This window comes from Mus caroli, unplaced genomic scaffold (assembly GCF_978045245.1).
Source record: "Mus caroli unplaced genomic scaffold, Mus_caroli_1 scaffold_3, whole genome shotgun sequence".
Lineage (NCBI taxonomy): Eukaryota > Metazoa > Chordata > Mammalia > Rodentia > Muridae > Mus > Mus caroli.
The window spans coordinates 1,431,474-1,443,622 of NW_028227258.1; the positions used below are offsets into that span (position 1 = coordinate 1,431,474).

A 12,149-nucleotide genomic window follows, 5' to 3' on the forward strand; every position below is an offset into this window, starting at 1 on the left:
CATCTAAATCTCTGGAATAGGCTTATACATGTAACTTAAAAACCTAGAAGATATGTGGATACATTGATAGATGGTTGCCAGGTAGTTGCTGTTTAATATATAGTGATTTTTTTCCATGAGTACTCTTTTAGCTAATTATGTAGGGCAGTGGTTACTCAACTGCAATATACCATGGTATTCATCCTGATTTCTATTTCTGTACATATGACTTTATGGAAACATTGGCATTACACATTTGTTTAGATGTTCTGAAGAACTAGTTTTGCCTGCACAGAAAGACTCAGCAGTCATGACTAAGGCCAAATGTTCCACAGAACAAAGCCAAATTCCTGTGCCTGGTTCTTTATAAGAAAAAAATTTTTTTGTTTATCTATTTGGTTTTGTTCTTTGAAACAAAGTCTCACTAGATATCCCAGACTGGCCTCTTGTCTCAGCCTTCTCAGTGCTAGCATAATGAGCCAGCCATCTCATATGTCTTGAGAAAGATTTGAACTCCTGTCTGAATAAGTGATTCTTAAATTGGAGCACCGAAACCAACAGCAGATAAATCACCCTGAGAACTCATTAGATGCACAGATTCAAAGGCTTGTGGCCAAACTTGTTGAATTAAACATCTCTTCAGACAAGAGTAGTGATCTATACTTTAAGAAGCCACATTAGAGAATGTGATGCAAGGATAAGCCTGAAAGTCACCGACTAAGCAAGTGATTGATGGTGGATGAGATTAAGCCATCAAATACACAAGACTAATGATGATGGAGATATCAATAGATATATTTCATACTTATAAGCAATAAGCTTCATTGCATATACTTCACATGTATCTAAGAAAGTTAGTGTATATATATATATCGTTAGTTAATATGATAAGAAGTCCCCACTGTGATCTGGTAGAGAAGCTTTAACTCCTGAAAAAAAGACACCATCTTTTTAATAGTAGTGACAAAACACTGTGGTATTTTATTAACTTTAGCAGCATGTGAGAAGGTCTATTCTCTAGCACAACTCGTGACAATAACTAGCTGCAGTATGCTGTGTATTATTTTCATAAAGAGCTCTTTTGATATACCTCTAAAGTAAGAGTAATAGTGAGCCATGCCTTGATGATTTACAGGACTATTGTGAGAAGATAAAGATTATATTGTGTTGCACAGAACCTAGGACATAAAAAGTTTTTCTTAGCCTCTTGATTTCTTTCCCTCCCTCTAACTTTGTCTCTTTTAGCTTACTAATATGGTTTTATGCCAAATTAATCTTCTGTTTGAGGAAAATAGAAAGTTGTAGTAGATATTTAATCTCAAATTTGGGGTTTGCACCCTGCCTTTGATCATTCAGTTACCAAATAAAAAATACAACATTTATATTTATAATCAGACTTTAATTCAGTAGAGCTGAGTAGATATCTACCCTCTTAGCTACTAGAATCTACTTCCCCATCAATAACCTCATACAACTTGCTATTTTCCATCTAGCCTTCTCTTACCTCCAATTGCCCAGCTTTCATGACCATGTTTTCATAACTTATCTACCCCACAGCAACTTCTATCTTTACTTACTTCCTTTATCCCTCTCTTCCTGGTCCCTGCCTCTTATTCCAATCCCGGGAACCAAAAAAATTCACCTATCTCTTGCCCACGATAGGCTGTACACAATTTTATTCACCAATCAGGGATAATTTGGGGGTCAAGTTACATAGTGTCACTTGGGTCTATGTGCATATTTTCTCATCCCTGGGGGCAACCATGTCTTGGGGGCCAGCATTTAGCACTATAATACATAGCAAATGATCAAACCTCAACAATAGAATATGTTTATATCAAAAAATGCAAATTGCCTAAAAATTTATGAGCTTCTAACTTTCAAAACAATGAAATGCCAAAACCTGAAAATTCATATTACTTATTCTATAGAAAAAATAATGTGCAGTGCACTACAGGTTCCACATAGGTAGCAACAAGCTGACCTTGCAACTGCTAGACAATAATTCATGTTATCAGACAATACACCTAACACTGGTGTACTGGCTAGTTTTTTGTCAACTTGATACAAGCTGGAGTTATCACAGAGAAAGGAGCTTCAGTTGAGGAAATGCTTCCATGAGACCCAGCTGTAAGGCATTTTCTCAATTAGTGATCAAGGGGGAAAGGCCCCTTGTGGGTGGGACCATCCCTGGGCTGGTAGTCTTGGGTTCTATAAGAGAGCAGGCTGAGCAAGCCAGGGGAAGCAAGCCAGTAAGGAACATCCCTCCATGGCCCCTGCATCAGCTCCCGCTTCCTGCACTGCTTGAGTTCCAGTCTTGACTTCCTTGGTGATGAACAGCAATGTGGAATTGTAAGCTGAATAAACCCTTTCCTCCCTAGCTGCTTCTTCGTCCTGATGTTTGTGCAGGAATAGAAACCCTGACTAAGATGAATTGGTATAGTTACATCCTCTTGAATCCACAAGTTCAGCCTAGCATCCAACCCACAACTTCTGCTCCCTTCCCAGGGAAAGCTGTCACAGAAAAGCAGAATCATAGAAGGTCCAGGGGAATCATCTACCTGCTAGAGAAACAGAGGAATATGGAGCTCTGTTAAAATGACAGGGTCTTTTTGTGGAAGGTCTTAATAAATGGCATATTTTATGCTACCTTTTGTAATCTCTAACCTTTTATAGTGTTTTCAATATTAAGATCAAGACTGGGTCACCAGATACTGTTCTTAGCTAGTTTTTAAATATTAATTTTATCTAGGTGTCCAGTATCTAGTGAGGCTGAGCAGACATCCAGACATCCATTAACTTTTTTTAAAAAAAAAAAGAAGAAATGATGTAAAAACAAACTTTTAGACATAGACAAGTTATTCCACATTTTAAAAAGTCAAATAAATATATGTCCTTAAAACTATATCCACAATCAGCTAAAATTACATGTTTATGTTCTTTTCCAAAGATTCCCCCGGAAGAGCCATCTGTGGCAGCCCCATTTGCTTGCTTCACACTTGCTCATTCAAATGTGCCTGGAGGTGGGGGGGGGGGGCTCCAACCTGTCACTCCACTAGGATAGCTACCACTCAGATCATCAATAATGTCTTCACTTCACACTGCTGTGAAGATTTTCTATCTTCATGTCACCAGCTACAATAAATCCATTGGCTTAAATTGTCATTTATTATCTGTCACTTGTGAGTCAAGAGTTTAGTCCAAGGTTGTCAGCTTGAGACTTATCAGAAGCTTAGTTTGGAATAGATATATTTGTAAATGCTTTCAACCTGCTGGTAGAATTTATTTCCCATAGAGTTGAGAACCACTTGCCCTTTCTTTTTGTTCACTGTCATCTGAGGAACACCCTTTAAGTTCCAGACAGCATTTTAAATATGAGTGTTTATTCTCCTTTTTCCCAGTTAGACTCTTGCCCCTGTTTTCAGCCTTTTCATCTGATTAACCAGAACCACCCAAGATAATTTCCATTTTTATTAATTCAAAATAATTTTATTGAAGCCATAGTGCTAGTGTATCTTGCCATATTCTCATCTAGAGGAAGATCACAGTTTTCTGCATTTGTACGAATAGTTTATGTTTTAAAAAAATCAGAAGATGCAGCAACATTCACTGCATAATCTTAGAGTTCTACTTTGCCATTTGCTAAAGTATTTTAAATGCTTTTTTAAAAAAATTAAATAATCTCAACAATTACATTCTTCCAAAATTCATTTGTTAAAATCTGATTACTTAGGATGATGGTAGGAGGCATGCTTTGAGATAATTTGATGAATCATTGTAAATGGATTTATTACTTCATAAAAAGACCCCTCAGAGGGGTCCTTCTTCATTCTTCCTGTGCTCTAAATACATGTAGAGAAGGAACGTCCATGAACCATAAAATTACTTTCTCCATAATCCCAAATCAGCCATACCTTGATCTCAGAACTGTGAGAAATCATTCCTCTATTGGTGATTCTTGGAGTTTACCATAGCTTTTTGCAATAGGAACAGATGAACACAAATGCTCCTGTTACTCCGTCCATGGGTATTTTGTTCCCAATTCTAAGAAGGGGCAAAGTGACCACACTTTGGCCTTCATTCTTCTTGAGTTAGGGTTAGGGTTAGGGTTAGAAGGAGTTACAAAGACAAAGTTCAGAGCTGAGACAAAAGGATGTACCATCTAGAGACTGCCATACCCAGGGATCCATCCCATAATCAGCCTCCAAACGCTGACAGCATTGCATACACTAGCAAGATTTTGCTGATAGGACCCAGATATAGCTGTCTGTTGTGAAGCTATGCAGGGGCCTAGCAAACACAGAAGTGGATGCTCATAGTCAGCTATTGGATGGATCACAGGGCCCCCAATGGAAGAGCTAGAGAAAGTACCCAAGGATCTAAAGGGGTCTGCAACCCTACAGGTGGAACAACAATATGAACTAACCAGTACCCCCCAGAGCTCGTGCCTCTAGCTTCATATGTATCAGAAAATGGCCTAGTCACCCATAATTGGAAAGAGAGGACAATTGGTCTTGCAAACTTTATATGCCTCAGTACAGGGGAACACCAGTGCCGAGAAGTGGGAATGGGTAGGCAGGGGAGTGGGGGGGGAGGGTATGAGGGACTTTTGGGATAGCATTGGAAATGTAAATGAAGAAAATACCTAATAATTTTTTTTTTAAATGCTCCTGTGTCATGACTATAATGCTTTCTTTTTTTTTTTTCACTGTTTTTTTTTATTACATATTTTCCTCAATTACATTTCCAATGCTATCCCAAAAGTCCCCCATACCGCCCCCCACTTCCCTACCCTCCCATTCCCATTCTTTTGGCCCTGGCATTCCCCTATATTGGGGCAAATAAAGTTTGCAAGTCCAATGGGCCTCTCTTTCCAGTGATGGCCAACTAGGCCATCTTTCGATACATATGCAGCTAGAGACAAGAGCTCCGGGGTACTGGTTAGTTCATCATGTTGTTCCAACAATAGGGTTGCAGATCCCTTTAGCTCCTTGGGTACTTTCTCTAGCTTCTCCATTGGGAGCCCTGTGATACATCCAATAGCTGACTGTGAGCATCCACTCCTGTGTTTGCTAGGCCCCTGCATAGTCTCACAAGAGACAGCTATCTTTGGGTCCTTTCAGCAAAATCTTGCTAGTGTATGCAATGGTGTCAGCATTTAGAAGCTGATTATGGGATGGATCCCTGGATACGGCAGTCTCTAGATGGTCCATCCTTTCATCACAGCTCCGAACTTTGTCTCTGTAACTCCTTCCCTGGGTGTTTTGTTCCCAATTCTAAGAAGGGGCACAGTGTCCACATTTTGGTCTTCATTCTTCTTGAGTTTCATGCATTTAGCAAATTGTATCTTATATCTTGGGTATCCTAAGTTTTGGGCTAATATCCACTTATCAGTGAATACATATTCTGTGAGTTCCTTTGTGATTGTGTTACCTCACTCAAGATGATGCCCTCCAGGTCCATCCATTTGGCTAGGAATTTCATAAATTCATTCTTTTTAATAGCTGAGTAGTACTCCATTGTGTAAATGTACCATAATTTCTGTATCCATTCCTCTGTTGAGGGACATCTGGGTTCTTTCCAGCTTCTGGCTATTATAAATAGGGCTGCTATGAACATAGTGGAGCATGTGTCCTTCTTACCGGTTGGGACATCTTCTGGATATATACCCAGAAGAGGTATTGCTGGATCCTCCTGTAGTACTATGTCCAATTTTCTGAGGAACCACCAGACTGATTTCCAGAGTGGTTGTACAAGCTTGCAATCCCACCAACAATGGAGGAGTGTTCCTCTTTCTCCACATCCCCGCCAGCATCTGCTGTCACCTGAATTTTTGATCTTAGCCATTCTGACTGGTGTGAGGTGGAATCTCAGGGTTGTTTTAATTTGCATTTCCCTGATGATTAAGGATGTTGAACATTTTTTCAGGTGCTTCTCTGCCATTTGGTATTCTTCAGGTGAGAATTCTTTGTTCAATTCTGAGCCCCATTTTTTAATGGGGTTATTTGACTTTCTGGAGTCCACCTTCTTGAGTTCGTTATATATATTGGATATTAGACCCTTATCTGATTTAGGATAGGTAAAGATCCTTTCCCAATCTGTTGGTGGTTTTTTTGTCTTATTGATGGTGTCTTTTGCCTTGCAGAAGCTTTGCAGTTTCATGAGGTCCCACTTGTCAATTCTCGATCTTACAGCACAAGCCATTGCTGTTCTATTCAAGAATTTTTCCCCTGTGCCCATATCTTCAAGGCTTTTCCCCACTTTCTCCTCTATAAGTTTCAGTGTCTCTGGTTTTATGTGAAGTTCCTTGATCCACTTAGACTTGACCTTAGTACAAGGAGATAGGAATGGATCGATTCGCATTCTTCTACATGATAACAACCAGTTGTGCCAGCACCATTTGTTGAAAATGCTGTCTTTCTTCCACTGGATGTTTTTAGCTCCCTTGTTGAAGATCAAGTGACTGTAGGTGTGTGGGTTCATTTCTGGGTCTTCAATTCTATTCCATTGGTCTATTTGTCTGTCACTATACCAGTACCATGCAGTTTTTATCACAATTGCTCTGTAGTAAAGTTTTAGGTCTGGCATGGTGATTCCACCAGAGGTTCTTTTATCCTTGAGAAGAGTTTTGCTATCCTAGGTTTTTTGTTATTCCAGATGAATTTGCAGATTGCACTTTCTAATTCGTTGAAGAATTGATTTGGAATTTTGATGGGGATTGCAGTGAATCTGTAGATTGCTTTTGGCAAGATAGCCATTTTTACAATGTTGATCCTGCCAATCCATGAGCATGGGAGATCTTTCCATCTTCTGAGATCTTCTAGAATTTCTTTCTTCAGAGACTTGAAGTTTTTATTATACAGATCTTTCACTTCCTTAGTTAGAGTCACGCCAAGATATTTTATATTATTTGTGACTATTGAGAAGGGTGTTGTTTCCCTAATTTCTTTCTCAGCCTGTTTATTTTTTGTGTAGAGAAAGGCCATTGATTTGTTTGAGTTAATTTTATATCCAGCTACTTCACCGAAGCTGTTTATCAGGCTTAGGAGTTCTCTGGTGGAATTTTTAGGGTCACTTATATATACTATCATATCATCTGCAAAAAGTGAAATTTTGACTTCATCTTTTCCAATTTGTATCCCTTTGATCTTTTGTTGTCGAATTGCTCTGTCTAGGACTTCAAGTACAATGTTGAATAGGTATGGAGAGAGTGGACAGCCTTGTCTAGTCCCTGATTTTAGAGGGATTGCTTCAAGCTTCTCACCATTTACTTTGATGTTGGCTACTGGTTTGCTGTAGATTGCTTTTATCATGTTTAGGTATGGGCCTTGAATTCCTGATCTTTCCAAGACTTTTATCATGAATGGGTGTTGGATCTTGTCAAATGCTTTTTCTGCATCTAACGAGATGACCATGTGGTTTTTGTCTTTGAGTTTGTTTATATACTGGATTATGTTGATGGATTTCCGTATATTGAACCATCCCTGCATCCCTGGGATGAAACCTACTTGGTCAGGATGGATGATTGTTTTGATGTGTTCTTGGATTCGGTTAGCAAGAACTTTATTGAGGATTTTTGCATCAATATTCATAAGGGATATTGGTCTGAAGTTTTCTATCTTTGTTGGGTCTTTTTGTGGTTTAGGTATCAGAGTAATTGTGGCTTCATAGAATGAGTTGGGTAGAGTACCTTCTGTTTCAATCTTGTGGAATAGTTTGTGAAGAACTGGGATTAGATCTTCTTTGAAGGTCTGATAGAACTCTGCACTAAACCCATCTGGTCCCGGGCTTTTTTTGGTTGGGAGACTATCAATGACTGCCTCTATTTCTTTGGGGGATATAGGGTTGTTTAGATCATTAACCTGATCTTGGTTCAACTTTGGTACCTGGTATCTGTCCAGGAACTTCTCCATTTCATCCAGGTTCTCCAGTTTTGTTGAGTATAGCCTTTGGTAGAAGGATCTGATGGTGTTTTGGATGTCTTCAGGATCTGTTGTTATGTCTCCTTTTTCATTTCTGATTTTGTTAATTAGAATACTTTCCCTGTGCCCTCTAGTTAGTCTGGCTAAGGGTTTATCTATCTTGTTGATTTTCTCAAAGAACCAGCTCCTTGATTGGTTGATTCTTTGAATAGTTCTTCTTGTTTCCACTTGATTGATTTCGCCCCTGAGTTTGATTATTTCCTGCCGTCTACTCCTCTTGGGTGAATTTGCTTCCTTTTGTTCTAGTTCTTTTAGGTGTGTTGTCAAGCTGCTAATGTGTGCTCTTTCTAGTTTCTTTTTGGAAGCACTCAGAGCTATGAGTTTTCCTCTTAGAAATGCTTTCATTGCGTCCCATAAGTTTGGGTATGTTGTGGCTTCATTTTCATTGAACTCTAAAAAGTCCTTGATTTCTTTCTTTATTCCTTCCTTGACCAAGGTATCATTGAGAAGAGTGTTGTTCAGTTTCCACGTGAATGTTGGCTTTCTATTATTTATTTTGTTATTGATGATCAGCCTTAGTCCATGGTGATCTGATAGGATGCATGGGACAATTTCAATGTTTTTGTATCTGTTGAGTCCTGTTTTGTGCCCAATTACGTGGTCAATTTTGGAGAAGGTACCATGAGGTGCTGAGAAGAAGGTGTATCCTTTTGTTTTATGGTAAAATGTTCTGTAGATATCTGCCAGATCCATTTGATCCATAACTTCTGTTAGTTTCACTGTGTCCCTGTTTAGCTTCTGTTTCCATGATCTGTCCATTGGTGAAAGTGGTGTGTTGAAGTCTCCCACTATTATTGTATGAGGTGCAATGTGTGCTTTGAGATTTACTAAAGTTTCTTTAATGAATGAGGCTGCCTTTGTATTTGGAGCATAGATATTCAGGATTGATAGTTCCTCTTGGAGGATTTTACCTTTGATGAGTATGAAGTGCCCCTCCCTGTCTTTTTTGATGACTTTGGGTTGGAAGTCAATCTTATCTGATATTAGAATGGCTACTCCAGCTTGTTTCTTCATACCATTTGCTTGGAAAATTGTTTTCCAGCCTTTCATTCTGAGGTAGTGTCTATCTTTTTCTCTGAGATGAGTTTCTTGTAAGCAGCAAAATGTTGGGTCTTGTTTGTGTAGCCAGTTTGTTAGTCTATGTCTTTTTATCGGGGAGTTGAGTCCATTGATATTAAGAGATATTAAGGAAAAGTAATTGTTGTTTCCTGTTATTTTTGTTGTTAAAGTTGGCATTCTGTTCTTGTGGCTGTCTTCTTTCAGGTTTGTTGAGGGATTACCTTCTTGTTGTTTCTAGGGTCTGGTTCCTGTCCTTGTATTTGTTTTTTTCTGTTATTATCCTTTGAAGGGCTGGATTCGTGGAGAGATAATGTGTGAATTTGGTTTTGTCGTGGAATACTTTGGTTTCTCCATCTATGTTAATTGAGAGTTTGGCTGGGTATAGTAGTCTGGGTTGGAATTTGTGTTCTTTCCGTGTCTGTATAACATCTGTCCAGGATCTTCTGGCTTTCATAGTCTCTGGTGAAAAATCTGGTGTAATTCTGATAGGCTTGCCTTTATATGTTACTTGGCCTTTTTCTCTTACTGCTTTTAGTATTCTATCTTTATTTAGTGCATTTGTTGTTCTGATTATTATGTGTCGGGAGGTATTTCTTTTCTGGTCCAGTCTATTTGGAGTTCTGTAGGCTTCTTGTATGTTCATGGGCATCTCTTTCTTTAGATTTGGGAAGTTTTCTTCTATAATTTTGTTGAAGATGTTTGCTGGTCCTTTGAGTTGAAAATCTTCATTCTCATCCACTCCTATTATCCGTAGGTTTGGTCTTCTTATTGTGTCCTGTATTTCTTGGATGTTTTGAGTTAGGATCTTTTTGCATTTTACATTTTCCTTGATTGTTGTGCCAATGTTCTCTATGGAATCTTATGCACCTGAGATTCTCTCTTCCATCTCTTGTATTCTGTTGCTGATGCTTGCATCTATGGTTCCAGATTTCTTTCCTAGGGTTTCTATCTCCAGTGTTGCCTCATTTTGGGTTTTCTTTATTGTGTCTACTTCCCTTTTTAGGTCTAGTATGGTTTTGTTCATTTCCATCATCTGATTGGATGTGTTTTCCTGTTTCTCTTTAAGGACTTCTACCAGTTTGGTTGTGTTTTCCTGTTTTTCTTTAAGGACTTGTAACTCTTTAGCCATGTTCTCCTGTAGTTCTTTAAAGTCCTTCCTATAATGCTTTCTTAGTTTTCTTCAAATATTTTAGGTTACTTGCTTGCACACTCGTCTCTTTCCAGCTATAAATACTAGTTTCTATAAGCAGTGTGAAGTCTTCTTTCCACCACAGATCATATCGTCACAGTGCCTGTCAGTTAGTTCCATAATCATATGACTCACAATTGATACCTATCCATTGATCCAGACATTGGCTTAATACATCTTAGCTATTCCAACAATACAAACTCCACAAATCAAAACTCATGTCTGTCATACCCTCTTTAAAGCTTGAGATTCTCCTGGGATTTTTGTTTTAACTTTTTTTTTAATTTATTTTTTATTAGGTATTTTCCTCATTTACATTTTCAATGCTATCCCAAAAGTCCCCCATACCCACCCCCCCCACTACCCTACCCACCCACTCCCCCTTTTTGGCCCTCGGGTTCCCCTGTACTGGGGCATATACAGTTTGCAAGTCCAATGGGCCTGTCTTTGCAGTGATGGCCGACTAGGCCATCTTTTGATACATATGCAGCTAGAGACAAGAGCTCCGGGGTACTGGTTAGTTCATATTGTTGTTCCACCTATAGGGTTGCAGTTCCCTTTAGCTCCTTGGGTAATTTCTCTAGCTCCTCCATTGGGGGCCGTGTGATCCATCCAATAGCTGACTGTGAGCATCCACTTCTGTGTTTGCTAGGCCCCGGCCTAGTCTCACAAGAGACAGCTATATCTGGGTCCTTTCAGCAAAATCTTGCTAGTGTATGCAATGGTGTCAGCATTTGGAAGCTGATTATGGGATGGATCCCTGCATATGGCAATCACTAGATGGTCCATCCTTTCGTCACAGCTCCAAATTTTGTTTTAACTTTTAAATGATGTTAAAAATCATTTAATCTACAGTTCATTTTTTATAGCCTCTCACTCATTTTGCTCTCTATTTTGATTTCAAGGTCTCTCAATGTCACTTCATAATTACAATTTGAATCTTCCACAACTAACCTTTGCAAAGGTTCCAAGGTGCTGCCACTCCCTCAAGTGACCTCCCTAACTAAATACAGTTCTGGAAGTCTTTTGCCTTAACATTGTCCTAGGATTTTACCCAAGAGAGACAAAGGTATTCTTGTAGGCTCTTAGACCTCACAGAGTTATAACTCTGCTTACTCCTTCGATTTCGTCACCCACTTAGCTCCTCATCTTTCTGGCTCAACCACACTTTGGTAAAGTTCATTGTACTTATCCATGTTATCATCATGGTGTTAGCCACTGGAAGTAAATGAACCTGGTCCTGTGCTTGGGGTGGCTTTACAAACTCCTGGCATAGTCAAGTCTAATCCCAGAGTTCTGGCTGTATATTTCCCTCTACACCACGTGGTTATAGCTGTTCGTATTTTGTAACCATCATTTTCCTCCTACAGCTCCGTACAGGGGATGAAACCCAGGTTCTCCTACATGGTAGGCAAGTACACACCACTGAGATACACCCCACCATCCTTCCTCTCTGTTCATATTTTTAAATAGTTTGAGATAAAGTCTTGATAAGTTGCTTAGGTTGGTCTTGAACTCATTCTGTCACTCAAGCCATCCTTGGACTTTCAATCTTCCTGCCTTAGCTACCAGGAAAGCTGAAAATGAAGGCTTATTTATGCATTAAAGCTAGAACCAACTACCTTGTCTTCATACATTGTTTCCCGTTTTACTTTTCTCTTTCAAAAATCTGAGAACTCCAACAGTCACTCTTATAAGAATTGTAGATTTTAAAGAATTGTAGATTTCAAGAATAAACAATTGAAACATCAATACAGCTTAGATGTCTTATGATGTATACAGAAAAATAGGTACAGAATGTAAATGCAGTATAGATAAGGGTTCCTCTGGTGGAAAATCCTTAAGTTTGAAATCTTAGCACTAGGGAGATAAAAGCAGAATAGCAAACCATGGGCTAACCTGGGCTACATAATCAGACCCTATCTCAAATAGCAAAGCAA

The 12,149-nt window shown here is 39.0% G+C and overlaps 1 protein-coding gene across 10 annotated transcripts in view; it reads left to right on the forward strand.

The window, feature by feature from the left end:
* Lrrc7 (leucine rich repeat containing 7) overlaps positions 1-12,149 on the forward strand; it is a 505,524-nt gene that overhangs the window by 107,653 nt on the left and 385,722 nt on the right. The window lies entirely within an intron of this gene.